The sequence below is a fragment of the Aulostomus chinensis genome, chromosome 4 (genome assembly GCF_037954235.1).
Source record: "Aulostomus chinensis isolate RoL2024-O1b breed Wild chromosome 4, RoL_Achi_v1.0, whole genome shotgun sequence".
NCBI classification, from domain to species: Eukaryota; Metazoa; Chordata; class Actinopteri; order Syngnathiformes; family Aulostomidae; genus Aulostomus; species Aulostomus chinensis.
Genome location: NC_141323.1, coordinates 2,272,797 through 2,286,642, shown reverse-complemented (window position 1 = coordinate 2,286,642; position 13,846 = coordinate 2,272,797). Strand labels below are relative to the sequence as shown.

Sequence of the window (13,846 nt, the reverse complement as noted above, 5' to 3'; positions counted from 1 at the left end):
CATACTGTAGACTACAGTAGATCAGTGCACTTCCATCCATTCTTAACATTGTCACCATTACTCATTTTCTCATTTCTCTCAAAACACACACACACACACACACACACACACACACACACACACACACACACACACACACACACACACACACACACCTCATGGTGGTATTCTTCAACCAGGGAGAGTAGAGGATACAATTATGTATGAGATCAAAGTCGAAGGGTTCATTGTGTACTGCATTTAGTGCATATCCTACATGGAATGAGAGACTGTGTGTGTGTGTGTGTGTGTGTGTGTGTGTGTGTGTGTGTGTGTGTGTGTGTGTGTGTGTGTTCAACTTGGCTAGGTTCTCATGTTGGCTGCACTGATTTCCTTTGCACCCCTCTTCCCTTCTCTGGTAAAATTTGTTCCTCTGACATTGAGAGTTCTTGCTGATTTCTATCTTAAATGAGCATGTCATAAATATGCTGAGTTGTCATTTACTGCTTAATAAACAAGCAAAAGGAACTGCAAAGGAGATTACATTTTTTGACATTGAGTTGATTCAAACATCAGATGTAAAACCTTTTTAGTTCTAGTAATGAGCATTCTTAAATGACTGAAAATCACTGCACAGCTGAATTTGAGACTCTGTTGAAACAAAAATTGCAGTCGTCCAGTGTACTCGCTATCATGCAAGGATCACTTCAGCAGACAGCCAGATTTTGATAGGAAGTGTCCCAGTTTTAAGATACTTTGAGATGACAGCTCCAAAAAGTTTAGCTCACTGTGTAGACCAAATTTTCAAGCTTCACTTTCTTCTCCAGAGACAAAGAACTGAGATAAATTGAAATTTTCTGCCTCTGCACCAAACATGAGCATTTCTGTTTCTTCCTTGTTCAGTTTTAAATATCATAGCTATCCATAGAATGATATCATCAATACACTGTGTTCTGGTATGTATAGTGTAGGAGTGTAATGTGACATCATTATCTGTTAGAAGACTGGAAGTGGGCGTGGCCTTCTTTTGACCCCATCTCCACCCACCTTCAACTGTGGGTCGTTGAGAAAACAGAAACCATTGCCCCCTCTCTGTTTTTCATTTATGTGTAACTGAACTCAGATTGAAACCAGCATGGCTAAATGAATTTCATCAGACTGACTGATAATCTGCATAAAAGGAAAAAAAGCTACTTGAATTCTCGGCATGTCTCCACAGCTGAGATGCCTTTTAGCGTGGATGGGACTGGCTCAGCAGTGCAAAAACTGTGATGGGCAGAGCAGCTTACGCCTGCCGTCTCTGCTGAAATTTCAAATTGCTAGATGTTTAAAAATATATATGTGGGAAGAATCATCGTCCATGCTTCACCAAACTCATATTTGAATCTGGATGCATCCCGCGAATGGAGTCTAAGACATCAAAAGGTAGGAATATGTACATTTAGGTAATTTTGTGTTTCTTTAGTACATAATATTCTGTATAGCATGTAAGAGTGGGAGCATATACAGATGAAATTATGCTGGTCCAAGAATTGAACCTTGGAGTACTCCACACAAAATTTCTCCTTTGTCCAAAGAAATCCCCAATGGACACAAAGAACCTCCTGTCCTAAGGTGGATACCCTGAACTGTTTTTCTGGTCTTTCAGTTGTCACAAGTGTCAAAGAAAGCAGTGCGGTCTAAGACAACAACATATTTTTTTATGTTAAGTTTATGAACAGTTCATGTCAAGTCTTCGTTACGCTGATCGCAGATTATTCAAAACTTTGATCAGCGCTGTTTTTGTGTATCTGTGTTTGAGAGTTATCTATTCTTTTCAAGTATGGAAGCGGGCCTGTCGTAACAATAAGTAATAATTCATTCATAACAAATCATTTAAAGACAGCTGTAAAACAAATACTGTTTATTCTCAACGGTCAAACAGTCAAGAATCTTGTGTTAACCAGTGCATACACTGGTATAATATACACCAATCAACATGTCATTGATTTATTTCATTCACACCTCCATCATCATCACCATAAAGGTCCCATTATGCATTAACACTGACAGGTTTTCTATTGTTTATAACATAACCCCTGCATAAAAACTTACAATGTTCAATTTTTACTTGAATTTCTTTGAGAGAGGATTTAAATGTTTCACTGTCATTGTCAAGGCTGTAATTTGTGGGGCTGTTGAACTGTAGCTTGCTTTGTATCGGGATCTGTTCCTAATATTTTGTCATCTTAATTCATATGAATAGGATGGAGAAAATATTAGATGCGCCTTCCCCGTTAAACCCAAAATAGAACATCACTTACTTTGCACAAGAGTGATTTTGCTGGATAATGTAAGCAATAAACATGAACGCAGAAGCCCTAGAAGGCTTTTATTCGTCTCCCTGTGAAGCATACAAATAAGATTTATTTCATATATTTTGAAGTTTGGGTTGCTGTCGCCATGTTGTGATATGAAGCACTTAAAAAATAACCTGATGACATTTTTATTCTGTTAGTGGGGTCAAAAATGGCGGGGACAATCTGACAAAGTATATTATTAGAGCAAGTGCACCCTCGAGGACTAATCACAGATCAAGAGAAAGCTGTGCATGCAGACTGTTTCCATTTCATCAGGTCATTGGTGGAAAGAGAAAATCAACCAAAGTGACTAGACAGGAGCAGGTTGTTCATGATAAATCTCTCTAGCAAGTGAGCAGGAGACGGTGGAGGAGGCAGACGAGGGGGAAGGGGTCATCATGACTTCATGTCACCCATAAAATAAAGGCGAAACATTCATGACAATCCAAACTAATCTCAAGAGAGGTTGAGGAATAGCACAAACACATGATAAATAAATAAAAAGGGGAATTAAACAAGACACTCTCTCTCACTCTGTTTTTTTTTCTGATCTTTCACTGTGTGCCAACTTACCCTCCACAAAGATGAAAGCCGTGTGTAAAGTCAAATTTAGGTCATGGACAACTATCACCATACCCACTACATTAAGTCTCACCATGTGGCACAGATGAACACAGTATAATCCCACTGTTTACATCAGCAGGATAAAAAGACGGGTAAACTGCTTGATAACATGCACTTAAAACACAGTTAAATCATTGCTGAGCCACTCATTAATACAATTTTTAAGAGGCTGATAAAGTGGTAAAGATTTGCAGCGCATCCTTACTAATGACAAACCCCCTTCTGTATCATCTGTAAAATCATCCACATCAATGAATATTCAACAGACCCTAGTACAGATGCAGCCACAGGGGGATTTTATGTTGCACCTCACATGTGCTTAACTCACTCTTGCTTTTTTCTATTTTTTTTTTTTTTTTTTTTTACACAAGAGACAGAAGCTAAAAGTAAATAATCTTGGATCTCTCTTCCTCAGATATTGAAGGTCATGCTGCCTTTTTTATTTAGATTTTCCTCATTACAAGTAAAAATAAATAAATAAACAAAAATATTAAAGCATGTTCTTTCCTTCGTAGTGAGAAAACAGTCTCCCTGTGTAACAAATACAATTCACATAAAGTAGCAGTGTGCAACGTGCATCAGGATATTTTGGCAGAAATTTCTTCTACTTATAACTGACATCTTGAATTAGAATGCATGATATGGCAATTGCCATTTATACCAGTAAAAAATAAAAGGCAATTTGACAGCAACAGTGGACATCCCCTGAATCCCTACAGAGAATTCTGACTTAAGATATGGTTCTTCAACTCTAAAACTCTTGTTCCCTTTCAGCTGCCATTGTTTAAAGTACAGAAAGAAACTACACATGGTTGAACAATTGCAGTGCCACCCAACTAAACCAGTGCAGTAGTAGAAATGCTTGCCTCCAGCAGAGGTCATGTGATGAGGTTGTAACATAGGCTCAGCATTGACCCAATGCACAACTATAAATCAAGCTAGTACACCAACATGGAGTTAAATTTGACAATGTATGTGGGACTTCATAATATGGTTATTTCAACCAGGGTTGATCAAGGAAAGAAGTAAAGCGCTGTGACCAAGTGGAGATGTTAAGCCCCTGCTCCTGTCCTATTTTCCAGACTAACTGGGTGAATATTGACATTATCAATAATTTGTGTTCTCTGTTTCTCTCTGCACTCCAGTGCTTTCCTCATGATCATCAGCTCCAACTGCCAGGTGTCACAAGCTCCTACACACTGGACCTTTTCCAATATCTTGAAATAAGATTATCTGACAAACAAGTCTGTTTAACTTTCCAAGAGACGTAAATGAGATGTGTAATGAGAAACCTTGGCTATAAATTGAACAGGGTTTCTACCTTCTTCTTTTTTTTCTTTTTAGTTTACGTGAAACTTCTAAACACACCACCTGTAGGTGCTTAAAAAAGTCGGCACGCTGACAGAGTCATAACAGTCAGCTTCCTCATGGTGCTTGTTCACCGTAAAAAGATTTCACTGACCATGGAAAGAGGCTAAAGAGTCCTTTAAAGCAAATACTAGTTGACAAAGTCTTTGTGCATAATGGCTGAATTCCTGTGAGGAAAAGATATATTGAGCTTTGGACACATGATAAGTGTGCAGGGCAGCACCATAACGTACTGACAAGATTGAAAAACATGGGAACCATACAGTATAGCTGAAAGTAAAGGATTTATAGCCTGACCACATGTTGCTCGATATCCTTTTTTATGTGTGAAACCTAAGTGGATAATGTAAAGAGAGAGTGACTCAAAAGAGGCAGAAGGATAGGAGGAAAGTGTATTTTTTTCCCGTGAGACTCAGGTCATTCAGACCTCATCACAAAGGCGGAAGAGACTTGCTGGTGAAATGAATGAAAGTAGAGAAAAGGGAGAAGAATAGACGCAGCTCCAGGGTTGTAGCCACAGTAATGGCTTCATTAACATCACACTGTGCAGGATTTTAGGCTAATTTGCAATTTGCATCTCAGTGCGACGCACACATAAAGACACACAAATACTAATGATCACCAGTTGTTTCATTGGGAAATTTTAGTCTTTATACGATTAATTCATTTTCGTTTGATAGGGAAATGTTGTGTTTGAAATATTTATTGAATGAATTCAAAAACAAGGTGGTGCAGTGGTCAGCACTGTCGCCTCACAGCAAGAAGGTTTCGGGTTTGAGCCGCAGTTTGGGCACAGGATCTTTCTGTGTGGAGTCTCCATGTTCTCCCTGTTCCTGTGTGGGTTCTCTCTGGTACTCTGGCTTCCTCCCACAGTCCAAAGACACGCAATTGGGGACTAGGCTGATTGATACTCTAAATTGACCGTAGGTGTGACTGTGAGTGTGAATAGTTGTCTGTCTCTATGTGTTGGTCCTGCAATGTACTGGTGACCCGTCTGGGGTGAACCCCGCCTCTCGCCTGAAGGCTGCAGGGATAGGCTCCAGCCCCCCCGAGACAGGATAAGAGGAAGAAAACGGATGGATGGATGAGTTCAAAAATTGAATAACTTTTGAATTTACACTCCTACATAAACACTGCACAATCAGACCCTACAAAACATCACAAATGTTTTCAACGGTTACTCAAGTGCGTCTCTGTCTTCAATATTGTGTTGAAAGAATTTTACATGGATGACGCCAATAGAATTTAGTTTGAAGCCTTCGTGATTGAAATAATCCATTAACTTGTTTATTTGCACACATTTGTTGTAGCAGAGGCTGCTGCTGCCAGACAAAACTCCATAATGAGACTTCATTGCTGTAGGCAGTCCATGCATGAAGCTGCATCAGCTGAATCTGCCATTATCAGTTTTCACAGAAGGCTTCAGGGACCTGGCATTTAAGGTGTGGAGAACTTCAACAATACCCTATAGGTAAGGTCAACAGACATGCTGTATTTCAAAAGCTTTATCGAACGCAAGAAAGCTGATACAGGCTGTAGCCCAGTTTGAACTATGATCCAAGTATGACTAAAGCTGATGCCACAATGTGAGACAGAAAAACATCAGCCGCACACCTGGTGCTCTAAGTATCGGCTACTCTTGTACTGAAGTCATAGCCAGAGAAAATTCAATGGGGCCGTAATCAGATTTCCCAGGGGGTCTGGACTTCAAGCAGGATTTGAAACATATTGTAGACCTATACCTTAAAGCGTAAGCAAGTACACAGAAATAAGTATCATGAGTTAACCGAGACATTTCTTTTCCTTCTGCATAACTTCCTTGTGAGTCCAAAATGTAGAGAGAGCCAACCATGTATATTTTTGCTCGATGAGAAAATCCATTAGGGGGGGCAGATGACATCTGAATGTGCCCCCAGCGATGGATCTGACTAAAGCAATTTTGCTGCTGCAGCTCTTGAAGAAACGTAACATCAAAACAAGTTGCAACAATTAGGTTCCACAAGCCACACACACACACACAGATCTTTTTACATTCTGTCACGTTCTGCTCCTTCTTCTGTGCTGAAGTGTTAAACTCTGTTGTTTTTGGAATATCCACTTGGCCTTGACCTTTGCTCTTCTTTGTCTTCTGTTATTGATTTCTTATGTTTCCTTCAATGTCTTTTAACAACCCCCAGAGTGAGGCCATGAACTTGCTGCTTTCAATCAAATGGAGACGTGGAGAAAAACACAAGCTGCCCTCCTGCCGTTTGTGAACCTTGCGGCATGTATTTCAAATACTGCGTTGAATTGAAATTTACTAGTTTGAGGCATTAAAGTGATTTTTTTTAAATTTTCTTCTACTACAGCATCAGCAGGCCTAGATGGCGGCGCTGCAGGGAGATTCACTGAAGCCGGCTCTGATATTAGTGTTGGGATAAGTGAGCCTGTCCCAGGAGTGAACTAATGAATAGCACCGCACTGGATTACAGGACTCCTGGGGCTGATTTAGCCCAAATCCTGGAGAAGAGGGAATCGTCCATCGGCTACAGCAGTAGATGTGATTACTGTAGTCCTATTAAATGAAGCCCCAAGTTCCTCCAGAGACAAGAGAGCCTGTGTGTTCAACCCGCAACAGTAACAGTGCTTGAAAAGTTTTGGGACTTTATCTAGATATGAATGGTCTACTCTGATAATTAAGATGTTGTGAGCTCCAGAAACAGGAAAATGATTTACACATAATAGTTGTTTTTGAGGGTGAGCTCACACAGAGACCATGACTTCTTAACACCAAATTGCCGAAACAAAGGCTTTGGAAATGAATCTTTTTTTGTTTTGGGCAGGCAAACATTGGTTAGGTGGATGGTACATTGCAAACATTGCAAACCTTCATAATATGGGTCTTAATTTGCATACAGAGCGAGGAAGTGAGATCCAATCACAGGAGACGCATTTTAAATCAAAGAGTGAACACACTCAGCAGCCCTGTCCACTTGTGATCACAACACATCAAAACAGATGTTAATATTAAGTGTGTACAGGGCCTAGAGTCATATTCATCACATGTAAAACATTATCCTAAGTGAGGATGTTTTCCAGGTGGCACGATGGTGCAGTGGTTAGCACTGTCGCCTCACAGCAAGAAGGTTCAAAAGACTGAAGTACGGTATGTATGTAATTTCGACATTCTATTTCAATTAAACTGCTGATCCTCAGTAGTGGAAAATTTTTGCATCTTTTCACTGGTTCTTAGGTTTGTAACGTTGGCAGTTAGCATTTTTCCTATTGTAAAGAGCTAAAGATCCTCTTCAGCATTTCACTGAAGCCCTAGCAACACATAAAGAGTTATATTTCTACAATAAAATACAAATATTACCCTTCGATACCTTGTGGGACTGAAGGTGAAAGGATTTTGAATCATTTGTCATAAATGTCTTTCACCTGTTAAACTCACACGCGCACGCACGCACACACACACACACACACACACACACACACACACACACACACACACACACACACACACACAGGCAGGCACAAAACCCCCGGGGACAGAAATACAACTTACACAGCAGTCAGCTGTCTTCAGTGTCAGTTGGTTAAATTAGAACACTTGACTTCCTGCGTATCATATCAGAAACTACTCAGGACGCTTAACACAGTGATTACACACATTCCCAGACGAGAGTTGATTCATAACTTGCAGTCAGCTTTCAACTAACATTTTTAAAGGACGGTTAATAACAGTGTTAATTGCAAGGCCATTAAATGCTGGAACGATATTTAATTAAAAACTAGACATTTAATTAGAAGGAGAAGATGGCAATTCTGTCCTTGACACTGTCAGTGAGGCTAATCTCAGACAGAGTTATTTCTTGGTTATTATTTCTTAGTTTTTCTAAAGGCTCAGTGAAATATCTTCTTCTTATGTTTTCTCACCTTATGGAACCCTATGGATAGTTGAAGAGCAGCAAAGCTTTATCCTCTTTTTCATCCACTAAATTCAGAATATTTAAAGGCATAAAGAAATGTTGCTTTCTGCATCTTTCAAACTCCACAATCTTATCTTTGTATGAATGAGCTCGAGCATTTCTGGAACCCATTTGGTCCTTTTTTGGGGAAGGGGGGCTGCTGATATCACAGCAGGTTGAGAGATATATTTGTTCATCTCCTGTGTCATCCAGAATGAACAAGACCTCACACTCAAGTCCAGCATGGTAGGTTATGAGTTAATAAGATTACCTTCCTTATTAAATGGAGGATATTGTTTCTGAGCACTAAACAAACCGTGCATTGTTCCACTGGGACACGACAGCATTGAAGCTGCAATATAAAACCTTAGCAGACAAGCCTATCACTTGGATCTGTGTGTGTGTGTGTGTGTGTGTGTGTGCGCGTGTGTGTGTGTGTGCGTGTGTGTGTGTGTGTGTGTGTGTGCGTGCACGCGCGCGCGCCTACATGTGTGTGCAGACTGTCCCAAACTCCAGTTGTTCTGACGGGGGCGAGAAAGTGTGACGGTGTGTGTTTGGGTTATTGCATGTGTTAAGAGGTAACCGTGAGAATTTGGGGCCCTGTGTTGGAGGTGGTAATACAGTTGAACAGCTGTACACAGGCACACACACGGGGACACACACACGCACGCACACGCACACACACATATAAAGACAAACAGTATCAGGCAACACCCGACCTCATCCAGCCAAATGGGGTATCACAAATTCCTTTTCAGGCCTTTGACTGCAAAACTGTCTAATAAAACAAGTCTGATATTTGAAACTCTGCATGGCTTTAAAACACAAACACACACACATTGCTGCAACCAAAGAGTGTGTTTCTGACACGACGATGTGACACAAGGTTTCAAATTTTTCAGGGTAATAGATCAGTTTTGTTGCTCACTTAAAGGCAAAGCAGGGGACATCACTGCACAGATCGAAAGGCTTAATATTACAGCGAATCAAATTTTTAATTAATTTGTGTCACATATAATGAATTGTATGAAGCCAGACACATTGCTGTCTTGCATTTATTGTAACCAAGTACTCCAGTTGTAAAGAACAAACAAAAAAGATGTATAGTCCTGTGTTTAAACACCAGGAACTTAAATGAATAATGTATCTGCACTGACAGCACAGTCTGTGAATGATGAAAGCAGAGCTGCTCTCGGTTAAAAGGTCTTTTTTTCCCTCCATTTCAGCTAGAATTTGGAAGTGAAGGAAGCTTAAAGTGCTGCCTTTGAAATTCAGCAAAGAAAAAAAGAATGAGGTTTCGTGTCACACACCCATCTTACAACCCGTCGGCTAAGAAATTCCCTCTGGAGGCAAAGGCCAAAATCAAGCCAAGGCTTCCTCCTGTGTTTACCATTTGTTTACGGTACAATCGGTAATATGAGAGGAGTTGAGAGACAACATGTACAACCAGATTGTTTTCATATTTCACACAATGTAGTCTTTCATGAATACCAGTGTTTATATTGTCTTATTCCAGAGCAATTGAGTGCCACAGGGATGACGTAGTTTTGTTCGCCAAACTGGATTTTAGCATCACCACATGATTTCTAAACCAAATCTAAAACAATTTTAACATTTTTTTGGAGACTTAGATGTTTAGTTTAGATGGATAATGAAAACAACACCATTTTTAGGATGTTTTAGGAGTAAAAGGAATAATTAAAAAGTCAGTGCAAAGTTTGTATTAACCTATGCACAAACTACACAAAACATTTCGTTTTTTGTGTTTTCAGGATGCTGCAATTTAATGTCTGTGACAATCTCTGTCGACTAATTGAACCACTTGTTTGCAACCATCATTTTAAATTTTTCAAAATCCACGAGTGTGGTACTTACTAGGGCTGTAATCAACCAAAGAAATTCTTGGTCGACTGAAGCCTAAAAATCGACTAATTCTATGTATGAAAAACATACTGTGTCAACTATGACCGACACGATCTTTTCGCTCTGTATGTGTCCTGCGCACAGAGCGAGACTGAACAGAGGAGCTCAGTATCGCGGCTGAGACACAAATAGACTTTTAACTTAAAACTTTACTCTTAAACACAGAAGGCAAGTCCACTGTAAGAAATTTGTACAATTAAAACAATTAGACTAAAATACTGAAATGTCAATGCCGATATGTTCATATACTCAAAACTGACGGGGCAACCTAAGGTGGACAAGTTAGCTTACTGTTTTTAGGTGATACGCCGTCGTGTTTGTCGTGGAGCTAAGATATGCAAACTGTTGTTGGCAAACTTTGCATTCGACTTTTTTTCCATTATCTATTTTCATGAAATGCTGCCACACTGCAGATGTCTTTGACATGGAGGACGAGGACTGACTTTAAATGAAACCGACAAAATTAAATACACATTCATCAGACCACCAGACGTTGGCCTTCTAGTACTCTTCAGTCTGTTAGTCTCTAGCGGGTCGGGCTAGTCCAAAATAGCAAAAACAAGGGGGGTGTTCAAAGATAGATTGTTATCTGTGAAACAGGGATGCTTTGAAAACACCCCCATTAGCACTTGGTACTTTCCTCCTGATGAAATTAACGTGGCAAAAAATCGACCAATACGAATTTTGGTCGAGCCAGAACGTATTGACTAATAAATCGTCCAGTTGACTGGGAGATTACAGCCCTTGTACTTACTGATATATATTATGCTGTAAAACAAAACATTAAAAACATCTTGGTGTAAAACACAAACATTATTTCCAGCATTCAACTGAAAACCCATTCAACAACCTCAGTGCCTTTGAGACAAGGAAACCAAATGCTTAGCAATGCTAACTTATCTTTTTTAGGATTCATTCCTATGCTGTGATCAATGGAGAATGCTCGCATGTTACCCAGCTTCTAATGATGAGTGCTCAACGCTTACAATTTCTGCTGCCAGTAGCTCCAGACAGCACTTCTAAATCCGTATCCAGGTAATCCTGAATTGGGTTGCTAGCTCCAATGTCTCTAGTTGTTAAGAAATATCAGCACTAGTGCGTAAACACTGGAGTGTGTGACTCGCTGTGACCAGCTTGTCCTCCATTGTCTGACTCAACTCAAAGCAGGACATCAGTGACACGATGTCGACACTGTTTTGAATGAACTCTGGGAGATAAGGTCCAAAAAGTCACCCGCAATCACAACATATCACTTGGATCTGTGTTATGGTGCTGCTCCTGACGAAGTAACTTAACTCTATGAGATTACCAGTTGAACACAATATTACTGTGCTTCTTCTGCACTTAACCCTGCAGCTAAGTTATTTTTGATGAGCTGTGAGTGTGTCCTGCTGTGTGTGAGTCTGTGGGGCTGGCTTCAGATCTTAGCTTCAAGCTACATTTCAAACAGCCAGGCAGGTTTGAAGCTACTATCAAGAATCTATGAGTAAATGATGCACACAGACACACAAAGACACACACATACAAAAAAACAAGCACATATGAAGACACAGATCTGTCTCTGACAATTTTAGGGAAAACACAGTTAAAAAGACAATACAAACATGATATAGACAAAAAACAATATGCCATTTGTGAAGAGAGATGACATTTGGGACACATAGAAACACACACAAACACGCACACGCTCACACACAAACACACACACACGGGAGATGGCACATGGGACATAAAGGAAGTCAGCCAGTTGGCTCACAAATATCTGTGTGTGTGTGTGTGTGTGTGTGTGTGTGTGTGTGTGTGTGTGTTTTTAATGTACAACAACCCAATTGCTCACTGTCACCATGTGTTTTCGGTGCATGTGTGCAGTGTGTTCTGGTTCAGGTACTGAGACCATATGACTGCACATGTCCACACCGGTAGCGTGTGTGTGTGTGTGTGTGTGTGTGTGTGTGTGTGTGTGTCTAATCTGCCTGCCTAGTTTGAGCAGTGAGATGCACCGATTCCATCTGCTTGGGCACAAATTGGGGAAGGACTGCACTCTGAGTATATGAGCACGTGTGTGTGTGTGTGTGTGTGTGTGTGTGTGTGTGTGTGTGTGTGTGTGTGTGTGTGTGAGCGCATGTCTGTGATTACTAATCCTGTAGCAGTTCAGTGGAGCAGGCCTGCAGCCTAAAACAGCTGCCTATGGTGATGAAAAAGATTAATTTTTGTAATGATTGTGTTGTATATGAAAGAATGAGAGCAGCATTTGGGGTTAGATTCTCTTTTACGATGAAAATAAAGATGCCTGTCTTCATAAACTGATCAAATTATTTATTTTCCTATAGTTTTTTGTCCTAGTTTTTATTTAATATCATATCTTTAGTTAACAAACCCAAATTAAAAAATAATTTGTCACAATGCATTCAAACAGTGCATCAACAAGTGTCGAGGCTGCGGTGTATATTTGTGAATAATACACTCTCATTGAAGAGTCTGGTCAACATGTTCTCCATCAGTATTCAGCCTGAATGAATGGAGTTTCCATGACAACAGTTAACAACGTCATGACAACGGAAGAGCCCCCGATGGCGCGTGGAACACCCTGACTTCCTGTTGGCTTCCTGCTCAGACTCTCTCTATCACCATGGATACAAAACCATCCCCTTGCTTCTCTATCTTTCAGCGCAGGGTCAAGCCCCAGATTCCTCATTGGTTTGGCAAACACACACACACACACACACACACACACACACACACACACACACACACACACACACACACACACACAGAAACACTTGCACCTTGAAAGTCACATTTACACTCATGAACTTCTTACTTAACCCAAAGTAAAAGCATGCTCATGTTCCCTCTTATTTTCGAGTGAGGATGTGAATCTTGGAGGGATGCCTTCTCCAAGCTAATACCACATTATTTCCATTGGAATGAGTGTTACTTGGGGGCTGGTTGGCTGGTGGGGGTGGGAGTTAATCAACTTTCAAACAACCAATTCGTCACAGCTCCCCTACAAATGAACTTTCTCACTTGGAAAAGAAGGTTTGATCTGAAAGATCCAGTGAACTTCCCTGAGACTCTTATGTTGACTGAAGCAAAAGAGAAACTTCCTTGTATTTCATTGGCCTCTAGGACACCCAGAAAGGGTTTCTGGTCTTACAAGTACTCATAAAATGGCGTCTTGAGCTTATAAAGTTGTTACTACAGAATGCAGGGAGAGCCAGTCACATATAATTAGCCTTAAGCAAATGGTGCCTCACAGCCTTCACAAACTACAGCAAACTCTCCACAAACTTCTGATTGCAAACTCTAAAACACACCATCCAGTATAATCCCCATCTTCTTTAGCCAGCCTGACACTCAATAAGCCATACAACCAATGACTTGAACTGAAATCGGCAATCACTTGAAATGGAAGTGGCCCAATATGCGGGACATCTTGGTTAAATCAAGACAGTTGGCTGCCCTACTTTGAGCTGAAACTATAACACTTCCAGGAAAAGCAATGACCCACAAGGGTTACAGTTATATGGGTTATAACTTGTTTTAGTTCAAATCAAACCATTTATGAATTACTGACCATACAAATGGATAAAGAAGATATGGATAATACCAGAGGCGGCACGATGGTGCAGTGGTTAGCACTGTCCCCTCACAGCAAGAAGG

The 13,846-nt window shown here is 40.4% G+C and overlaps 1 protein-coding gene across 3 annotated transcripts in view; it reads right to left on the bottom strand.

Annotated features, from left to right (window-relative positions):
- Positions 1 to 13,846, bottom strand: part of ptprz1b (protein tyrosine phosphatase receptor type Z1b) — a 77,131-nt gene that overhangs the window by 51,791 nt on the left and 11,494 nt on the right. The gene's annotated exons all lie outside the window — the stretch shown is intronic.